The following is a 23,535-nucleotide window of genomic DNA, read 5'->3' as shown; positions in this document are numbered from 1 at the left end:
GTCTTTCCGATTACGTCCAGACAATCGCCTTCTCTGATAGGTTACTTGCACACAGTAACTTTCGACCAGCGTCCGTTACTCACACACTCACTCTTACACACCCCCTATCCCGGTCCTGTGGGGTCAATGGTACCTCATAAACCCCTCTACTCTGGCCGACAACTACCCTGGATGTTCGATACACCTGAACCACTTAAGTTCTACCTCGAACTTAAGATTTTTCACCAGTTCACCCGTTTACCAGGTTTACTAGTACCAGGTTGCGCGCGCTCACAACCTTCTCTCAATCACACTACAGGCATTCAACTCCGCAAGACATTACAATACAGATACAACACAAAACACCGCAATCTGTTCACGCATGACCCTTGTTATACTCACTCTCCTCCGATACTGCTGCTTCTCTCGCACCGTCAGCACCTTCTCTGGTACTCGATTCTTCCGCTGCTCATCTCTCGATGTCTAGGGGCCTTGGGGTAAACTAACCTAGTCTAGATTACCTTCCTCAAGAAGATAACCATCCTCTGCTACCAACTGTTAACGTGGGATTTCTGGTCTATTATTATTATTCCAGATCCCAATTCAGGTAGACTAGATCGTTGGTACCTGTCATTGAGTAAAAGGCAATCCACTACTAGGTTAATCAATTAAGAACTTAAACCACTCTAAAGAACCACTGACTACCAAATGAGTTCAAAAGTTTATTATAAAGTCAACAATATCTGAAGATACAAACATCTCAGAATAAGATTCAAAAGGTATACAGGTATCAATATGAAAAGGAACTCTCGGAATGCTCTCAATCGGCAAAAAGAAATGATCAAAAATATCTCAAATACCATGAGAGTTGCAAGTATCGCTATAAGTTGCAACTTAAGAGTCATTTACAAAAAGGAAAAATTCAGATTAGTCTGTCCCTACACTAGACTAAGTGACATCCCTACTTAACAAGATCTTTACCTAAAAAGGTGTCAGCCGTGGTGACTTCCAAAGAAGATCACGCACTTCTCTTAGTCTTCTTGGTGAATCGTTCTCTTAAGTTCAGTCTATCTGCCTACCCATCCGCTTTCTTAGGCTCCCCAGATCATTTGCTCTGCCTACTCCCCGGGGTGCTGTCCCTAATACAAAATCACATTTCCCATAGGAACGCCCCTAGAGACGCCCCTCACGTGGTATCGGTTCTGGCGGTAAATTCCACACTGGTGCTCCTCTGGACCCTTCGTTAAAGTTGACCTTGCTTCCCAGGCTTCTTCTCCGCTGGTCGGTACCCCCAGGAAATTCCTGAAGCCTCCTCCAGGCCTGTGCCAGGCGTCTCTGAACAAAGCCCATTCATCACCGAGCTGATTAAACCCCCTCGCACCTGCAAACAAACCGTTCTACTGTGGGCCCCAAATTCCGGCCTCTACCATATCTGTAAGTCATAAACTATGTCTTCGTTTGTGCTCCGTGCGATCTGTCCTTAACGAGCACATGCAGATCAAAGAAGCAACTTTATCTATTCAGGCCTACTAAATTACATGAAGCAGGCCTCTACACTCGGAAAACATTTTAATTTCTGTGTTTAAACAGTATTCTAACTAACACACATTTCTATAAAGTAAAACATCTATATAAAACATATATTTCAATTCTATGATTAATAATACCTTGGAAAAATGTTATGTCCACGTCTCATGTCAGTGTAGCAGCACTTATACGTTTACTGTGAATTGCCATGGGCCTACACATTTTCAATGGTTTGCAGAGTTTCGTTTCTCCTTCACATAGTCACTTAACATGAGGAACATGAAGTTTCACATCATCCTAACATTTCTATAAACTTCTACATTAGTTGTCACACAGATATATATATTTCTATTCTAACTAAAACACTTTTACCATTTTCACTCTATGAATATAACACTCTGGTGCAATCTATATTTAAACTAATACTACGTGCTTGTAAATATGGTGCACTTATACATTTTTCAGATCTGCGCTCTCTCAATGGCTTGCGTCAGTCTTACGCCTGCTGTGAGGCAGGCGTAAGATTTTGACGCATTTGAGTCCTAGAAGTGGCGCAGTGAAATCTCATAGATTTCACTGCGTCACTTCTATGACCCTTTCTTGTGTCAATACGCCCCCCTTGCATACATTATACCTTGTGCTGGTATAATGTGGCGCAGGGGTGTACAAAGTGACGCATCTACCTAGATGCGTCACTTTGTAAATATGGCGCAACAAGGTGCATTTTTTACGCCACTGGTGCGTCACAAAAAGTGACGCACGGGCGGCGTAAAAGTGACGCACAGCCTCATAAATGAGGCCCCAAGTCTTTACTTCAGAAGATGACATGACTGATGTCCAACTATCACACCGAGATGTCGTTACTCATTAAAGTGTAGCAGAAGTAGGAGAATGTGTCTCACCCACCTCACGTATGACTCAAAATACAATCAATGAGTTACTGATAGTAACTTTAAGGGTGTTGTTGGACTTGGTGCTTTCTGCAGGGTTATCTCCAAGCTTTTTGCCTCCACTCTCCTGTTTTCTGAACATGTTTATGTCAGTTTTTAGGACTCCGCCCACTTTACCCACGTTGCCACTGCTAAGCAGTGCTTGTGCTCTCTTCTTACAAGTAATAGAATTGGCTTATACCCAATTGGCATATTTAATTTAATTGTAAGTCCCTAGCAAAGTGGTACTACACATACCCAGGGTCTGTACATTACATACAACTAGTGGGCCTGCAGCATCGATTATGCCACATATTTAAGTAGCCTCTTTAAACATGTCTCAGCCCTGCCATTGCAGCCTGTGGTTACAGGTTTAAACTGCCTATGTTGACCTGGCAAACTACACATTTTGTCAGACCTAAGCCCTCCTTTTAATAAACATAAGACACCCCTTAGGTAGGGCCTAAATGGCCAAGAAGACAGGGTGCAGTGTATTAAAAAAGTTGGACATATACTTTTAAGTTTTACATGCTCTGGTAGTGAAGAACTCCTACATTTGTTATTCACTACTCCCAGGCATATCTCTCTCATAGGATAAAATTGGGTTTCCTTATTACATTAAAACGTGATAACTTTCAATTGGGAGCAGGTAGACAGGTTGAGTTTAGTGTCTAAAGAATTGTAAATAGAAGCCCTCTTTAATGGTAAAGTCTGATCTAAATCCACAATTCTGAAAAATGCACTTTTAGAAAGTAAGCATTTTCTTGTCCTAACTATTTGGTAACTGCAGCCTATCTAGGTGTAGCTGGCAGTTTCTCCTTGTGTATTGCTCTGAGACAGTGAGACAAAGGGGAGATAGATGTTAGCAGGATGGACCACTCTGACTTAATGAGGGGGTAGAGCTGTCAACTACCACACTTGCAGTCTTGCACATTACTAAGGACCATCCTGAACATACTCACAATGGATTTGTCAATAGTCTTTTGTGTACCCAGACAACCTAGGGTAAGGGCAAGGAGGAAGGGAATGTCTGACACCTCAGGGGGGTGGAAATCCCCAGTACCTTCTCCTGCTTTAAAGTGGGCACCAAATGTAAATACCCAACTCGTCAGTACATCTCTTGACCTGTGGAATACTCAGAAGGACTGATGTTCTGCTCTATTGCAAGAAGGACTGCTACTCTGCTTGCTGCCCTGCTTCCTGAGTGAAAGGACTGGAACTGCATCTTGAACCCAGGACCACCAGAGTGACTACAAGAGCTAGTTGGCTGGCCTCCTTATTGCAGCCTCAGGGACAGAAAAGGCTCCAACCATCTGAGCCTGGACTCAGTCCGCTGAGAGTCTCGCTCCCCAGGTAGTACCACCCCAGTCCTGGATACTTGGAAGTCGGCCTGAAGGTGCTCTGCCAGTCCAGCTGTGGTCCTGTGGGCAGAACGAATGCAACTCCAGTTGGGAACCTCTGCTGTGCTAAGAATCCTGAATTCAGAACCTCGTATTGCAGCCTGCAGCCTCCTCTGAACTGCACAACACATCTCCTCAAGAGGACCTCGTATCGTCTCTGCTGGGCGATGCATCCTCTACGAGGAACTCCACTCGCTTAACAATCAGGATTTAAGGAACTTTGGGGCATATTACCAACAACTAGCGATAATTTTTGTCTCTAACTTGTTTAGAGACAAAAATTATCGCCGCACATCGGCGATTTTTATCGCAGATAAACCTTGCTATTAGCAAGGTTTATCGCAAATGCGATAAAAAACGCCCGCAATGCATGAATATCGCTGAAAAGTCAGCGATATTCATGCATTATCGAGCAAATGCTCTTAGCCATGTTATCCACCTCCCATTGGATAACATGGCTAAGAACTGCTCAGGGCAGGTGTTAGCTTTTGGAGATATTCGCGCTTAGCGCAAATATCTCCAAAAGTTGGTAATAGGAGATAGCGATGTTAGCGACTGTTTCCAGTCGCTAACATCTTGGCACGCCCACTTTGCATATCATTAGTGATAAATATCACTGACATGCAAAGTGGGGCCCATGATGGTCGCTATCTCCTATTAGCTGTCGCTAACTGGTGTTAGCGACAGCTTGGTAATAGGGAGATAATTTTATCTCCGCTTTCTTGGCTTTTAAAGCCAAAAAAGCGGAGATAAAACCCCTTGATAATATACCCCAGAGTTCACAGGCCTACCTGGATCCCTGTACGCAGTTCATGCTCTATCGCTGTCGGCCTGAACTTGTTACCTTACCCAGGCTAGCACAAACAGATAACTACAGTTGGAGCTTTGTGCTTTTTAGCATTATTTTCACTTAAATCTTTACAATTGTTTCACCGGTTTTACTGATTGGATTTTTGTCATTTTGTTCTTAAATTATTTATTAATTTTTACTCTATTTCTCTGAATTGGAATGGGATTTTCCTTGTGTGGTGTTTCGCTTCATTATGTTTGAATTGCCGCATAAATACTTTACACATTGTGTTAGAAATGGGGGTCTCTAGTTGGCGTCGGTATGCACCCTGTCCAAATAGGGACCCTTCCTTCTAGTCAGGATAAGGGGATTAAACACCCAAGATAACCCGTGCTCACCCCCCCCTTTGGTAGCTTGGCAAGAGCAGTCAGGCCTGTCTCAGAGGCAATATGTAAAGCATTTATACATAGTAACACAGTGAAAACACTACAAATGGACACTAAACCAGTTTAGAAAAATAAACTATCTTTATATAAGCCAAACAAGACCCAAACGACAAAAAGGAAACATACACAACTCAAAATATGACTTTTTAAGGGTTTCAAGAAATTCTGTCCATAGGGAATTATGGATGCGTGATTTTTACACAAAGTACCTCAGATGCATCAAAATTCACAAGGTAAAACAGCCGCAGAAGAGGGAAATGTCAGAAACCACAGTGATGTGTCAGTTCCTGAGTATTTGGGGAGGCAATGCAACGGTCCTGCTGCATGCTGAGAAATAATGCGTTGAATCCGGACTGTAGGTAGAAGTGAGGTTTCAATTCCAAGATGGTTCTGGTCTGTGGATGCTGCATCGGAGAAACTTGGGGTACAAGTGCGATGCGCGGAAATCCAGGATGCGCTTGAGCTTGAGGCAGTGGTGGCTAAGAGGCACTGTGTTGGTTTCTTCAGCTGGGGTCCCACGATGCGTCAATCCTAACAGTCACACAGCAGGGCCTGCATTGGAGTCAGTGCGGGGTCTCAGACCTCGGAGATGCGCTGAACTCAGTGTGCAGCAGATTTTTCAGTCACGGGCAGGTACCGCATTGATTTCTTCAGTCGCATGGCGGCAGTGCGTGTACATTTCTCACGCATGCCGGTGCTGTGTGGGAAAAAGAGGCACTGGAAAGGTGAAGCGTCGATTTTGATGTCTTCATGCAGTTGTTTGCAGCAGGAACAAAGTTTAACAGCCCAGAACTGGATTTGGCACCACAAGGCAAGTCAGAACTCCCAGCAGTGGAGTTCAAGTATGCTGCAGGGGAACCCTCTGTGTCCCTGAGACTTCTTAACAGGAGGCAAGCTTAATTTCAAGCCTTTGGAGAACCTTCTCAAGCAGGATACAGCAAAGTAAATATCCAGTCCTTTTCCTCTTCGAAGTAAAAGCAGGAACTGCAGGCCAACCAAGCAAAGCAAAACACAGCAAAAGGGAAGTACTCCTTTTCACATCTCTTCTCCTTGGCAAAGGTTCCTCTTGATGCAGAAGTATTCTAAAAGTCTGGGGTTTTAGGTCTAATACTTATTCCAGTTTTGGCATTTGAAGTGGGCAAACGTATCAAGAGAATCTTTATTGTTTACAAGTTATTGCCTTGCCCAGCCTTGGCGCCAGACACACTCCGGGAGAGGGGTGGAGACAGCATTGTGAGAAGATAAGCACCACCCTTTTCATGTGTCAGTAACAACTCCTCCCTCCCACCAATCTAGCCTGGCGATGGTTCATCAGAATATGCAGGACACACCTCAGCTCCTTTGTGTGACTGTCTAGAGTGAATGCACAAATAGGCTCTGTCAGTCTAAACAAGATGTTGATTCCGCAGGCAGGCAGTGGCACAGGATGGTTAAACAAGAAAATGTGTTACAATCACTATGTGTGATAAGTACATGGACCCATTAGGTGTACTTAAACGACCCCTCACACACCAACCTAGTTGGTGTCATGCTTCATCATTGGGGTCCCAACCGGATGGCCATTGCATCACATATATATCTTTAAACCATATCCTGGGCTGCCAAAAGTCTTAAGGCAAGGATTCTCGGATATATTTTTAACGTAATCAATTCACGTCTCATCACATATCTGCACCACACCAGCTCCGCTGTAACAAGGCGTCATAGCACTTGGCCACCCGGTTGGGACCCCAATGATGAAGAATGACACCAACTAGGTTGGTGTGTGAGGGGTCTTTCAAGTACACCTAATGGGTCCATGTACTTACCACACATAGTGATTGTAACACATTCGCATAGTCGGTCCGTCCACATTGTTTAAGTCTAGTATTACATTGGGGATCAGGACATACCCCCGTTTCTTTCCCTCGCTCTCTCCTTGTTTTTCCATTAGCAAGAAAATGCCCACTTTCTAAAAGTGGCATTTTCAAACACAATTTAAAAACCAACTTCACTAAAAGATGCATTTTTAAATTCTGAGCTCAAGGAGTCCACACTCAAAATCTCTATCTCTTCCCAATTGAAAGTTACACTTGCAAAATGTTTCAAGGCAGCTCCAATGATAACCTATGGAAGAGACGGGCCTTGCAATTATGTAAAACAAAATTGGCAGAATTTCACTATCAGGACATGTAAAACACACCTTCACATGTTCTACATTTTACATACACTGCATCCTGTGCATGGGGGTACCTTGGGCCTACCATAGGAGTGCCTTACATGTATAAAAAGGAAGGTTAGGGTCTGGCAAGTGGGTACACTTGCCAGGTCGACATGGCAGTTTAAAACAGCACTCACAGACAATGGCAGGCCTGAGACAAGTTTACAGATCTACTCATGTGGGTGGCACAATCAGTGCTGCAGGCCCACTAGTTGCACCCACAGTACACTTTACTAGGGACTTACCAGTAATTCAAATATTCCAATCATGGATAACCAATCAGTATTACAATTTACACAGGGAGCACTTGCACTTTAACACTAATCAATCAGCACTGGTAAAATGCCCAGAGTACCGAAACTGGTGTTTTATTATTTTCCCACACTGGGCTCTTTTCCTTTGCTTGGATTCACTCTTGAGCAACTTGGCACTGCATAAGTCACGCACGGGATAGTATGTCTGTTGGCAGAACATTTTATTGTATTGTAAATACATATTGTTTTAGTGTAATTTTGTCCTTTGTCCTGAGGAAGCCCATAGAAGCGAGTTGCTGAAACGCGACCGCGTCGACATTTTTTTGTGAAATTCCAACATTAAGCACCTTTATAAATATTTTTTGAGGGTGATTCAACTCTGGCGTTCTTTGAGACTTCCTAGAAGTGTAGCACTTTGACTGAAGAGTGCACCTGTTGTCATTGTATAGTATTTTGTGTTTTTTGTAGGGCTTATTTGTTGTTTATTTGTTTTTGTAGATATTGTACATGTGATGTATATATTGTATAGTGTATTATACGTAGAGATGAATACAATTTAAAGTATTTTCATTTGTTTGTATAATTTTTTGTTGATATTATACTGTTTGTGTTCCACCTTATCTTGAGATACATGTATATGTGATTGTAACTTGTGCATTCATTTTTCTAAAATTTTTTATTTGATACATCAGGGTTTTTAGTTTATCCCTGTTTGCAAATAAATATTTGAATTGATCCCTCTGTACTATTTTGTATTTTTCTACATATTTTTGATGTTTATGCTCATGTATATGAGGGTAATTTGGGCATGACCCTTATTTTTCCCTAGCAGAGTACCGAAACCAGCAAAAATGAAGTCCAGTGCACAGTCAGAAAATACAGGAGGTAGACGCAAAAAGACAGGAGAAACCATGCCAAGGATGCCAGGTCTAACACATTGCCTCTACTTTAAGCCTAACTTCTCTGTGCCAAGCTACCAGAGGGTTGAGCACAGATTAATTTGGGGTTTGCTTGTGTTTCACCCTGACAATAATTGTACTTACTACTTGACTAGGGTTTCACACCCCTCAACCAGTAAGCCAATTTCCTACATTGGTGTTCAGCAGTGACATTAGGACTTGGTGGTGGGTGATTTACTCAATGGTTTGGCTGAAGTGGATTTTTTTTTAAAATAACTTTATTTTTGCAATTTTATACAAATTCACAACTGTACAGCAGCTGACAGCGATATGCAAGGTAATGAAGCATACACACACAACACATAATTTCACGACAGGATAAAAAATCTGAGGACAATAAATCTCTCCCCGTCATCCGTAACAGAGATATCATCGGACACCATGTCAGAATCAGGGTCTAGCAGAGTGGCACAAAGATCTCTTCATTCAGCCAGATATCCATCACTTTCTCATCTCATCTACTAGTCAGCATTTGCATCTCTTCTGCTAAAGCCCACTCTACAACATCCCTATGCCACAGCACAAGCTTGGGTGCCCTCTGTCCCATCCACGTGATGGCTACTCTCCATCTGGCTAGGAGAGCACTAATTGTAAAAATTTGTATGGCATCTTCCTACTTTTGGGTGCTTTATATTGCCCAGCAGGCAACATTGTGGTGTGAGGGACATCAACAGATACTGACCCTACAAATGAGTCCAAAAGTCCTGTACCTGTTGGCATTGCCAGGCTAAATCAAGAAAGACAGCACTGTCCCTGTTAAACCAAGGACAAGTATTTGGTTGAGTCAGGGATACACGATGTAGATTCCTGGGTGTAAGAAACGTCCTGTGAAGTAAGTAATAATGAGTCAGTTGGAAGTGGGCATTACAACAGGCAGTGTGTGTAAGCTCATTAAACTGTGTCCAGTCCTCAGTTCTGGGGGGGGAGGTGGTATCCAGATCCACATCCCAAGCCACACGAGGCCCCGAAACCATAACCATGTACAGCAGCGCAATCAAGTGGCACGCAGAGCTGGGAGTTAAAAGAATACCCAGGGTTTGGGTGAGTTCTAGTGCTGCAATTTAACATGGCCAGGCCACTCTGGAGATGGCAGCTAGGCCAGGGCGGTGAAAGAATTGTCCAGGCCCAAGGGAGAATTCTTAGAATTCTTGACAGGTCTCCTCAAATGGAAATAAATAGTGTCCATCATCAGTCTGACCAGTTTTAATATCCAGACGCTCCATTACATATGAAATGGAGCTCGCTTCACGACTACATGTGCACATTTTTGCTAAAGAGTTGCTGTCTGTTGGATGACATACGGAATTTGCGCCGAAAACCCAGACCCCTTTATCAAGAGATCTGGTAGCAGGTCTATTCCAATGCTGTTAAACAATAGATGTTTTTCCCAATTATCGTCCTACTCTAACCAGTGGGCAGCATGCTGAAGATGCGAGGTGTAGAAATACAAATCAAGACCGAGGACCTCCTGTTCTCCATCCTTGTACCATCTGGTCATTGTGGTCAAAGCCACCCTACAGCACTGACCCGCCCAAAGCAGCGAAGTAAGAATGGAGTTCAGTTGCTTGAAGACCCTAGAAGCGAAACAGCAGAACCATTTTAGCTATGGCCATTCTTCCCACCAATGAGAGTGGTAATGTGTTCCAAAAGGTCACAGATGACAGTAAGGAATCCAAGACCCTGTCCACATTCAGTTGGAGATGTGTTTTATGTGTATGGACCAACTTGATCCCAAGATTCCGGAACTGTGCCAACTCCCATCTCAAACCCAGAGTGGGTATCAGAATGCCAAAGAAGAGGCAAGGGGGAATAGCAGAGACTTGTTGCGGTTAATACAAAGGCCTGAAATCCTACCAAAATCATCCAGCATCTGTAGCAGTTTTGGCAGGGCCTTATGGGGAGGGTAGAAAAGATAATATGGGGCGTTGTTGGCGTAGAGTGAAATTACGTGTGGGGTTCCATCCAGTAGTATATCACTCAGTTCCCTATGCACCCACATCGCCAAAGACTCTATTGCGAGCGCAAACAATAGTTGTGAGAATGGCAGCATTGCCTTGCACCATGGCTAAACTGCCAGGTTTCCGAGCGGCATTGTCCAATTCGCCCCCCTTGCTGTTGGCTCCAAATAAAGTAGACAAATCCATCCACAGCACCATGGGCCAAAGCCCATAAGCCGCAGCACCTCGAGAAGGTAGCCCCAGTCCACGGTGTCCAAAGTTTTGTTTAGATCGATCGCAACCAATGCCAATGTAGGACAGGGGATAAGCATCAGAGATTCATGCCAATACTACGCTCTGGGGAAAAAATGCACTTGTCCTCATGGACCAACCATGCCATACACGGTGTTAAGCGAAAGGTCAGCCCTTTGCATAGCAGCTTCATGTCTGTGTTGATCATCGTAAGTGGTCTATAAGTGGTTGGGTTGTCCACAGCTCCAAATGGCTTGAGTATCATGCAGATATCTCCGTCCCACATGGAAGGAGGCAATAATCCAGCCTCCTTGGCCTCGAGAAATACCTCCAATAGTCTCTGCGCTATGGTGGCCGACTATGCTTGGTAGAATTCGGACAGGAACTTATCATTCCCAGGCACCTTAGATTGTGGGAGAGAGCTAAAGGCCGTCCTGATCTCCTCCAAATGTAATTGCTTATCCAGGGCTTCAGTCGTAGCGAACTCTAGACCAGGGGGATCCAAGATCTCTAAAATGGGGTTGTATGTGCTGGTAACTATGGTAGGATCTGTGGTGTAGACTCCCTGGCTAATGCTAATGCTGTCCCGGGTAATAAGTTATAATTGGGGTGCCCAGACTTGTCCCCCTCTAGATATAACTGTTATTTAAATTGTTTTAGGGTATATTTATTTAGGCGATTCCAAAAGTCCGTTATGCGGCCGCAAATTGAGTGTTCTTCCCTGACTGTGGTTAGTCTGGGTGGGTGTGACTCCTGTACCCCAGCGAGTCTCAATTCCCCTCCAGTCAATTCAGCCTGAAGTATGCGATGGACTCCACAAGTCAACCCAATACAGGTGCCCGCAGTACTGCCTTAAGATTCTCCCATTCCATTTCTCTACTACCAGTGAAGCTCCAGTTAGACTTGAAGTAACCCATCAGGAATTGTGAGAGCGCATCGAGTCCTACCGGATCATCCATGATATCTGAAAGTATCTGCCAAGACCTCTGTCTCTGCGGTGTACCACCCAATGTCGCTGCACAGCAGACTGGAAAGTGGTCAGATAGGAAACAAGCCATATGTGTTATCCTAGTGCCCACTGGGTCACAGAGCCCAGCCTACTGTAAGTATCATGAGTTACAGAGTGGCATGTATATAATTTCTGCATGGGTTGCTGTCAACGTCGTGAATCGTCTAGACCAGTGTTAGTCATGACCTCCCAAAGCGCCGCTGTCATGTGCGGTTTTGTTCCCGTCATGGCAGAAGTTCGATCTCGGTCTGGGTCTAATATACAGTTATAGTCCCTTAGCCAAAGAAGGAGCAGATGCATAATTGCATAATCAAGTCTTCTATAGTGAAGAAGAACTTCCAGACGTCAATGTCAGGGGAATAGGAATTTAGTAAATCACAACCATCCAGGGTACCCTGTTTCATGACATACCGGCCCTCCACATCCGCCTCCATGTTTGTGAGAGTGTATGTAGAATAGGAGGCATGAAAGGTCTGGCCTCGCCATTTGCCGATGTTGTGGTGTTGAGGTGCTTAATATAAGTTCCAAAGCTTCAGACATTCTTAGTAAAGAACTGACATTTAATCCACATCCCACCCACCCAATCTCCTCCTGCTGCTGACAAACTGCTGAGTCAACCAAATAATACAAACATTGCCCATGGACAAACATAGTACAACCAATCGACCATCCATGCCCACGCAATGCATGTGCCAGGAGTCACAAGCATCCCCGCCCATCAAACTGGGACCAGCTAAAACATACATACTGACTGCCACCTGGCCAGGTAGCCAAATCAACTGTCTATAATTTAAGCATGCAACACACAGTCCCGTATTATCAAGATATAAGGTAACATATCTGGCACTTTACTCACCAGCTCTGTCAGACCCACCGCAAGAAGCAACACCAACCACAGGAACCCATCCTACAAACTAAGAACAGACAAGTATCTAGCTTTGCCCTGAGACACATTCATGTCCCATGATGCACAGGCATGAATGCGTTCAGCCGGCAATCATAGCATTGTGACCAACCATACACCAAGAGGTAATAATAATTTGCCCCCTACATTCTCCCCCACCTCCATCACGACCAGGGTATCAGGCAGAAAATCAATTACTGGACTGGAAGCCCCAGTTCCAGTGTCTTCTGACTGCAATTGTGGATCCAGGCCCCAATCAATGGCTGACTGGTCAAGGGTATTCAGTTGCATAGTACCATCGTCATTGATAGTCACTTTCCGGGGTCCCAGAGGTCAAGAGTAGGGGCCAGTCGTCCTCAGACGTGTTCAGCACCCAGTTTTCCTAGAGCCCTTCGTCCGTTGCCAGGTGAAGTCTGCCAGATAGTCTGGGTTATCCCCTCATAGTTCGAGCATATCCCATACCTCCTCTGGACACTCAAAAAAATGACCTTTCCTTGGTAGCAGACTTCAAGCTTTGCAAGGTACAAAAGCATATACTTGTGGTTGAGCACCTCCAGTTTTTGTTTGAAGTTAAAAAATATTTTTCTCCGATCCTGTGCCTGCTTTGTGTAGTCCGGGTATATTGCAATTTTGGAATTATCTAAGGGAAAGAACGGGTGCTCCCTGGGAGCTAGAAGAATGCAGTTCCTGTTGCGGTAATTAAGGATCTTTGATATGATGGCACGGGAGGGAGCCCTAAGTCGAGGTGGCGGTACTGGTGCCCTATGAGCTTTTTGAGTTCATTCTGCACCCAGGTTTCCGGGAATTGTTCTGTGGATGACCCCTCCACTCGTTCTGGAACTTACAGGACCCTGATATTACTTCGTCGAGAGCTGCCCTCTGTGTCAGTGTCAGTGGTCCTCTGCCCAATCTGGCGCTTGAGGACAGCGACCTCCTCCTGCAGTTCAGCTATATGCCCTCTGCTGATTTGACTTTATCGGAGACCTTTCTCAAGTCGACCCAGAGCAGATTTACGTTGACTGAAACAGCTTTGATTTTGTGCTCGATGGCGGTATGGGACACCTGTATATCTTCACCCAGAAGACTCTGAGCATCAAGTGAGCCTGTTTGCCTCTTATCCTCTGAACGGGCTGACAGAGGCTAATATATTGTGTTATGGTGTTTGTCGTATGGGCTCGGGCAGATTTGTCCTTAGACATAATAATTGAGGCGTGTCCAGCCAACAGACAGGAGGATGAAGGTTAAGCACCAAAATACTAGCCAGGCCTTGTGTTCTAGATTGCAAAGTGGGGACCGTGCAGGCAAGGCCAAAGCAAGGGCATTATGTCCCACTTTTTGTGCACTGCTGTGTTGGGCTCCACTGCCCCAGGCGGAGAGTATCAGCAAACGCTGCGTCCCGCAAATTGGGGTTAGCCGTGTAACATGGCCTCCCTGTCAGTGTGAGACCATCAGCAAGGCTGCACTAGTCCCAAACAGGCCTCAGTTTCTGCCCTGACGCATGTGTTGCAGAATGGGTGTCTTTGTAGGACCCCACCGAGGGGGAAGAGCACTCCCAGGTGCAGTCAATCCGTGTCCAATCAGAATGTGTGGCTTCAGGCAATTCTCCAGGCTGTGGGGAGTAGGACTAATTTCAAGCTCTGGCATGCACATGTGGTAATTAGTGATGAGCAGTGATGGGCAGGCTGCATGGAAATCTGGGTGTTGAGAATCCCCCCAGGCCCTCAGAGAAGGTTGAAGCACTGCCTGTGCAGGCAAGAGGGAGCAGCACAAGTCCTTCAGGCACATTCCAGGGTGCCTCATGGGATCCTCAGTGATGGGTCCCCAGCTGCACTAAACTTCAGAACCTTGAGGAGCCACCCACACCTCTCCCGACTCAAGGCCTCCTCACGTGGCATCCGCTAGTGGTGATTGCAGTGGCTGCCACCTGCCCTGCGCCTCTCAATGAGGGAACCCTACAGCCCTTGTTAACAAAGGGGGAGAGAGCTCACGGTCCTAGGGCATCTTCAGTACAGCCACAGCCTGGGGATGGAAGGCACCTGTCTGCAACACAACAGTGATGTTGGGTAGGCTCAAGGCTGAAGTACAGCCTCTCCCAGCACATGGCCTGTCACAAGGGTGCTGCAATGGATGTGAAGGGGCTGGGATTCTTATCTAGATTTTTACCTTGTCAATTCTCCAGAATCCCAGAACAAGTTGACTGGACCTTTTAGTCTGCTAAGAAGTGTAGAGGGGAGGTTTCCAAACTCATAATCAAACAGCTTTGCAAATCGACAATCAAATTCAATTGCAAAGAACCACTGACTACGGACTAAAGTTAAGAATTTATTACAAAGCCAAAAATAATTGGAAATACAAGCACCTCAGCAAGAGGTTCAAGAAGTAGACTGGCACTAATACAAACATAATCCTACAGAGGTGTCTCAGACGACTCAGAATAAAAAGCAAGGTCAATTCTAGGAACATCAGGCATCCAATTACCGTTCCTATTTGAAGTCTGGACTGCATTTACAAAAGAAAGAAAAGGTTAATCTGTCCCTACCCTAACTCTAAGGTGACATCCCTACTTAGCAATTCTCTTCAGGCAAGAGTAAAGGTGTCAGCCGTAAAGACTCCCTAAGAAGTGCATTCACGTTTTTCAAATGAGAAGATTAACTACTGAGCTCGTTCTATGATGCTCCTTCCTACACCCCACTCTGCCCTAGTTTCCCTCAGTGCTGTCTAGGTTGCCTACGTCCTGCTTTAACAACCTCCTGACCAGATCTGCCCTCCACCCTCGGGGTTTGCCCCTAATACAAAACTCCCAAAATTGCAGATACGCCCAAGGCACGCCCCTCTGGGCAGGTGTCAGTCTTCTGATTTTTCCAGCATGGCATCCTTCCATCCAGCATCCGTTGAGGTGTCCTTGGATCCCAGGCACCTTCTCGCCAAATGTTGCAGATGAACATTCCTCTGGCACCTACTCGTCCTCACTCCTACCGGCCTAACTTCCAAACAATGGATCTTTCTACCTAACAACCTCCGTGGCCTTGCACCTGCAACTTGAATACATGAGAAGCAACCTTGTGCACATCCAAAGTTACAATTCAATATTGGCTGAGAACAGCACTCTTCCCAAAAAGCAGCTATTTCAAAAGAATAACCAATGCTAACTAAAGAAATGACAGTTAGGCCTCTACTGGCTTTTCTTCATATCCCAGGCCTTTACGAATTTAAATGCATTTCCAAATGATTCTACATTATAAGCAGTGCACTCTATTCCATTACAAAGACAACATTACATTTTATCTCTAAACGTAAATTATTTTCTGCATTAAAACGTCACATTCTATCCCCTACACGTGCAAATCTTAATATGGCACGTTTATTAATCCTTGATGAGCAGGATTCTTTCTCATGGCTGGCTGGGAGCTCACTTCTTGTTGACCATGATTCCAAGCCATGCCACATGGTTGAAGTATATTTAAGTAGATGACAGCCTTTACAAATACAATTTGATAGCATATTATGGAACACAAAAAGATGTTATCCTGACATCTCACACTGACTATAAAAACAAAAAAACTGTTAAAACAACTGATCAAAGGTTGCACTTTTATTTTCAGATTTCGTATAAAGACAGCTCTAGATGTTTCCCTAGCGTCGGGTAATCAGAAATATTGACAGCAACAAAATATATACATATATACATATATTGAGGGCTTTGGGTCAGCCCTCTTCGTCCAATGGTCTGTTCAGCTGTTATTTATATGTGTCTTTCTCCCACTGCATCATACATCACGGGACAATTGGTTCATCCACTTCAGCCATTGGCTCTCTTGCACTATCAGTGACAGCATTTTATCTGATCATCGGTGCACATTCACCTAAAAAGATGCGCACCCCAGTGCCAGGGTGGGAGGCCAATACTTTCTCAATGCTTTTTCTTTTATTTTTTGGTCTCGCTTGTCTTCAGGTTACAGTAATTCAAAGCCAATAGTACTTATTGGTGGAATAAAAATCATATTGCCTGTGCTGTGCAATGAACCTAAAGCGGCTTCTATACCTATTCCTACACCTGCCTGTGGGAAACACCAGTACAGACCTTCGTATTACAATGCCATGAGATGTGTTTTTTTTTACTTTATTTTTTTATTGCATGCATATGCCTGCCATGTTTAGGCAATGGCATGCTTTTTTTTTTTTTTTCATGGCATATGATTGAAACGAAATAAAAAAATTAACCACTTCAACAACTTTCCACGGGCACACCCTTTGACTTTGCCAATGCATGTTTAAAGTTTAATTGGGAGTACAACAACATTAGACGAAAACTGTAGTTTAAGTCATTAAAGTGTGATTATGAGGTTTCGAAAAAGATGGAACCTGCCCTCTTTCACCTTCTATCCATCCTAGTATATCAGTACCCCATATGTGTATCTTGAATCTCTAGACATTTAGGGCCGGATGTAGGAGCCCAAATACCAGTCGGTAACGGCCGATTTCGTCCGTTACTGACCGGTATTTGGGTTTTGTAATGTAGGGGGCTAGAAAATTACAGAATCGGTATATTTACCAAATCGGTAAATTTACCGATTCGGTAAAATACCGAATCAGTAAATTTACCGATTCTGTAATTCAATATGTAGGTGGCACAGTTTACAGTGCCACAGGCCCTTAGAAATTCGTTATTTACTACCCAAAACTATTGGGTGGTAAATTACGCATTTCTGTGCACATGCACATCTGTGCATGTACACCTGTGCCATGTGGCTCACATACATGCCCTAAGGGCATGTATGTGTGTCACATGGCACACAAGCCAGAAACAGGGGTGCAACAGGGTGGCAAAGTGACACCCTGTCCCCCTTGAAAATTCGGTATTGTTACCGATTCGGTAATTACCGAATCTGTATTTGCTATTACTGATTCGGTAATTACCGAATCGGTAATTACCAAATCTTACCGATTCTGTATTTTTACCGATTTTTTTCCTACATAGCAATTACCGATTAGTAAATACCAAATCGGTAAAATTCGGTATTTACCATTCGGTAATTTGCTATTACCTACATCTAGCCCTTAGTAGCCCTTGGTTTCTGTCCCCACTCCTAATTGATCTTTGACCACTGGCAAGGGCTTGGCATGATCTGGTATTTATGAGTACCAAACTGATTAATTACAGTAGCTGGACCTCAACCCTTTTGAATTGTATTTTTGTATTTATTTTTTATTGTTCTGGGGTACCTTCTTTACAGAGCTAAAAGCAAGAATAAAGGCTGGGAGGGGGTGCTAGAGAGCAGGTTAATAAATGATCAAGAAAAGGCAGTGTTTGCAATGAGGTGGAGTGGAAGCTGGGCAAACACTGTGGACACAGCACAGAGGCAATTGTCAAAGCACCCCCAGTACCCAGGATCACCCCAGCTATATACTGACAGATCCTCTCTCTCTATATATAGAATATACAATCTCGGCATTTGAAAAAACACAGGGAAGGTTGGAATTCATCTGATAATAATAAACCGCAGTAGTGACTCATACTCTCTGCTGAAGATTTACATTTGCAGTATTGCTAAAAGATTTCAAGTCAAACAACTTTACATAAAACCCCCCAATAAACAACATTTCTAACAGCTTCAGCATTCGTTCCCACTGCTCCTGTTCTAAACATTTCAAAGTGTGCTTCCTCTACGCCTCACGCCCTGGCATTTCCCACCAGAACCAGTAATGAAAAATCATGCAAGTGAACACCAGGCAAAGGGAAAAAACGAGCAGGGTAAAAGATGAGCTGTGTCCAAACGTCCACTCTAGAACACGCACATAATGTACACATACTGTGACAGAGCAAGGCGATATTGAAGGCAGCCTCGATTCATCTGTGTTTACTTCTTGACGACATCTAGCAATGCACATTTTACAAACTAGTTCTCTTCTAATGTGCATGAATAAATAGTCAAATTAATTCAGAAATGTGCATATCGTGCTATCGAAAGTGAGTAACTGAGTCTGTATTAATGTTTATCTATATTTTTTCACTCGTTCTGAGCACATTTTAATTCCAGATTAACATCGTAACCTGTACATAGTAACTAATACTCTTTTGAACATAGCCCAAGATATTTTATTTTACGTTGCCGGCCAGAAACTATTTATTTATTTTTTAAGCTAATAGAGCGTACAGCTACCCCCAACGGGGGTGTCCTGGCACTTGTGGCAGGCGGCAGATGAGGTACCAGACAGGGTCTAAGGGCTGGAAAACAGCCAGGTCTTTAAGGAACACCGGAAGAGCGTCTCGAACTCGGTCGACCGCAAGGAGAGTGGTATGCTGTTCCAGGCTTTGGCCGTGATCACGGCAAAGGCTCTGCCGCCCATTCTTGAGCGGCGGAAGCGCGGAGTAGCCAGAAGGCAGAGACTGTTTGATCTGAGGACGGGGCTGGACTTGGAGGGGCAGATTTATGTTAACTGGCGCATCCCCAGGGATGCGCCAGTTAACATGCGCCACAGTGCGCCACAGCTCCGCCACCCATGGTGCGCCGCATTTATGATGCGGCGCACCATGGGGCAAAAACGACACAGATGCGTGACGCATCTGTGCCGTAAAGGTGACGCATTGCTGGAGTTGCGTCGCAAGTGCGACGCAGCTCCAGCAAGGCTCGGGGGTGCCCCATCTCCACAATGCTGCGTCAAGACCTACGCCTGCTTCAAGCAGGCGCAGGCTTTTGACGCAGCATTGGCCTGAAAGTGACTGAGTGAAATCTTATAGATTTCACTCAGCCACTTTTGCGAGGCGCACCTGCCCCGGAACGCCCACCCTGCGCCGGAACGCCCACAAGCGGCGCAGGGCTTTACAACGTGACGCATCTGCCTAGATGCGTCATGTTGTAAATCGTTCGTAGGGATGCGCCACGTTTACGCCGCCTTGCGTGACGCAACAGCGGCGTAAACGTGGCGCAAGTGCCTCATAAATCTGCCCCGGAGTGTTTTAGTCGAGCTCTAATGTAGGGTGAGCCGTGACCCTGAAGCGATCTGAAGGCCAGGACGAGAGACTTGAACTGGATGCGTTTGGTCACAGGAAGCCATTGAAGTTTCCTCAAGTAAGGAGCAATTGAGTGGCGATAAGGGACTTTGCATAGCAGCCTGGCAGCCACATTTTGAACGATCTGCAGACGTCTGATCAGATAAGCTGGAGCTCCCACATAAAGACTGTGTGCATAGTCGAGATGTGAGGTGATCAGGGCATGGATGATGGTACGACGGGACTCCAGGGGAAGAAAGTGAAGGATCTTGCGGAGCATGTGCAGCTTTCCAAAGCAGGCCGAGGAAACCTGACAAATTTGGGGTTTACACGATAGTTCATTATCAAACTGGAATCCAAGGTTCCTATCCAACTTCACCGGTTTGGAAGGGGGATTCAGCTCAGAAGGCCACCACAGCGATGTAGAAGGGGGGCTTGTTTGATTAAAAAATAGAACCGCGGTTTTGTCCGAGTTGAGTTTAGAAGTGTTCTGCGACATCCAAGTGGAGATATTACCTAAACAGTGCCTGAAATTGACAAACGCTGCCTCGGAGTGATCATTAAAAGAGAACACCAGTTCTGCGTCGTCGGCATAGGAGGTCACTCTAACCCCACAGGATTCAACCAGTGCTGCCAGAGGAAAGAGATAAACATTGAAGAAGAGGGGGCTCAGCGCTGAGCCCTGGGGAACACAGCAATTCAAGGGTTTCTCCTTGGAGACAAAAAGTTAGAGAGAGACTTGTTGAGTACGGCCACTCAGGAAGGATCAAATCCAGGACAGAGGGGTGCCCTGGATCTCAAGGTTGTGGAGTCTCTCTAGCAGGATAGAATGAGAGACTGTGTCGAATGCCGCGACCAGGTCGAGAAGCACTAGCATGGCTGATCTGCCTGAATCCACATGTTCATGGACGGTCTCAGAGACTTCAAGGAGGGCAGTCTCAGTACTATAACAGGATCTAAACCCGGACTTGGAGTCGTGGAAAAGATGCCGGGATTCAAGATAACTAGACAGCTGTTCCTGAACTAGTTTCTCCACAACTTTGGCTGGTGCTGGAAGAAGGGAAATGGGACGGTAGTTTTTAAAAACAGACGGGTCAGCGTCCGATTTTTTTAGGATAGGCACTGGGAGGGCCGGTTCCCAGATAGAGGGTAAAGTACCCGAGCTTAGTTAGGAATTCCAGATCCGGTTGAGTGGCTTATTAATAAGGGGGGCTAAGGTGTTAAAGAGCTGCGACCCGGCAGGGATCCTTAGGCGATCCAGATTTGCAGGCAAGGAGTTTTTGAAGTGAGGTGTCAGTGGGGATAGGATGGAAGAAAGTCAATGCATCGCCGGAGGCCGTTGCAGTGTCTGGGATAGGGGAAGGTGAATTTGGGGCAAACGATGAGTAAATATCCAGGACTATGTCGTAGAAGAAATCAGATAGCCCGTTACAGAGATCCTGGGTAGGGGGAATAGTACTCGAGATGGCAGACGTGTTGGTGAAGTCTTTTACTATTTTAAAAAGAGTTTTTGAAGAATTACCAGCGATGTTAATTTTATTGATGAAAAACTCTTTCATAATCGCACGTTTGAGTTTATGAAAAAATTTTAAGGCGGCTTTATAGATCAACTTAGCCGCAGGATTATAGCTTGATCTCCAGCTGCGTTCAGGTTTCTTACAGTGGCTTTCCTCGGCCCACAGTTCTGAGGTAAACCAGGGGGCAGATGGCTTTTGTCTAGAGGAGTTGATATGTTTTAGGGGGTAACAGTGTCATTAGACAAGGAAAGCCAGCTGTTTAAGTTTAGTACATCAAGCTCAGGATCACTCACCAAGTGAAGGGGGGCAGAGGAGAGTGCGGAAGTCATTGAATTGCTGGTGATTTTAAACCATTTCCTACTGTATTTCTGGGAGGTGGAAATGTTAGCTGATCGTAGGGGTAGTGCAATGCTAAACAAAATTAAGAAGTGGTCGCACCATGTAAGTGGTAAGGGGGGGAGCTGTAGCTATGTTGGGGTTGTTGGTAAAAAGTAGGTCTAGCGTATGGCCGGCCAGATGGGTGGGGCTGCAGACCAGCTGGGTCATATTAGGTCCCTCCAGTGTCTCAAGCAGCTGGCGGGCTTTAGTGCAGTGGATATCATCCACATGTAGATTAAAATCGCCAAGGATCATAAAATGGGGGTGTTTCAGCGACAGGTCAGCAGCTATATTGTAGAGCTCTAATAAGTGATGAGGCGGGGAGTTGGGGGTCTATATAACAGGATTCCGGCCATAGCGGCGCTAGGTGCTACTGTAATACTGAAATACATAGTTTCTAGGGGTCCAATATTTAGGAGTTTCCTGTACGAGATATCCCAGCTAGAGTGAAGGACTGCTGCAATTCCGCCACCCACCTTATTGTCAGCTCTGTTTACCCCCACAAAGCGAAAGGCTCTAGGAATGGCAAGGGTGAGGTCAGGGTTGGAATGATCCCTGACCCAAGTTTCGGTTAGAAACATTAAATCCCAGGCGTGTGTGTCAAGGGAAAGCCAAATGTCGTCCGAGTGACAAGGGAGTGATCTGCAATTAAGTAGGTAGGCTTTAATGAGGGGGGACGGGGTCGGATTCCCAAAAGGGGAGCAAGAGGAGGAAGGATTTGCGGGGAGCCGTGCAGAGAGATTAGCTCTAAAAGTAAATGGGCAGGAAGCACATATAAATTGAGCAGGGGGACCAGAGAGCTCATAGATAGGCACATAGGCACAATGTCTGCCTCTTAGGTTGAGTAATTGAGCCCTGGACCAGTGGAGGGGCTTACCTGGGGGGCGACTGGCAGCATGGCTGGCACTGGCCATTAAACAGATGCAGACGGGCACAGACGGGTATGCCTTTGGCGCATAGGCGACGCGCCCACTGCGCATGGGAACTAACATGCGCCTTTTGTAGGCAGCGGGGGCTAGAACACTAACCGTCAGTTCCGCCCCCGTCCAAGGCCGGGAGAGAGCGCCTCAGAGCCACGAGCAACCACCACCAACAAACAGGCAGGCCTGGGGTGGACCGGAGTGCAGGGCGGAAAGCGTGTGATGGCCGTAGGGGAGACTGCAGTGGCAGGAAGGTGAGATGCGGTAGCGAGGTAATAGGCACTAAAGTGCGTGGTGCTGCAGGTGTCGGCGTGAAGTGAGCCTTCAGGGAGAAGGGGTTCAGCAGAACGAACCAAGGCTAGAACAGAGTCTTAAAGCAGTTAAGGAAGAGGTGCAGCAGAAATCCTTGGCAATAGTGACAAAGTGAGTAGCTTGCATCTGTGCGTGTCCTATATTACGTTTATTACGCTATAATGGGATAACACTTTTTATTTTAACTTGTTCTCTTTTAACTGGCCGTTCTCAACAGGCTGGACTGCTTCCTTAGGAAAACACAAATTTAAAATAATTAATTATACAGTATCCATTAAAACGATAAAAAGTCTATGCTCAGCTTTGCGAACACTAAATCATTAAAAATTATTTGCATACAGGAATGGTGCAAAGAAAGAACAAAATGATGGTATCTAGGTTCCTACACCTGTAGTTTGAAGTTATTTCATCACACCATGAACACTTCAACAGCCAATCTTTATGCCACTATTTTTTGGTGATAAGAGACTGTAAGCACCACAGAAGTCATAAATTGATGTTATATTATAATGGCTCATAGAGGTTCGGAAAAAAAGCCTTATTTAAGGTTCAGTTATAGTTGTGGCAGAAGTAGTCGTAGGAGGTGGACTTAAAAAAACATAACGGAGTTGTCATGTTGTACAGTATGGCCCAAAAAACGAAAAACAATATGTGCTGAGATCTATGATGTCATGTGTAGGATCATGAACATAGCATGTTGGTGGTGGGTGTCACATTGTGCAGCTAACACCACAGGTGAATTTAAAATGTTTTTAGGTTTTGTGTCATATACACTGATTCCCCACAATTCAGTTTATTGTTTGGTGTTTATGTTTATGTTTGTAAAATGTT

This window comes from Lissotriton helveticus, chromosome 8, assembly GCF_964261635.1.
Source record: "Lissotriton helveticus chromosome 8, aLisHel1.1, whole genome shotgun sequence".
In the NCBI taxonomy this organism is placed as follows: Eukaryota; Metazoa; Chordata; class Amphibia; order Caudata; family Salamandridae; genus Lissotriton; species Lissotriton helveticus.
The sequence above is the reverse complement of the archived record's forward strand: the minus strand, read 5'-3'. Positions refer to the sequence as shown.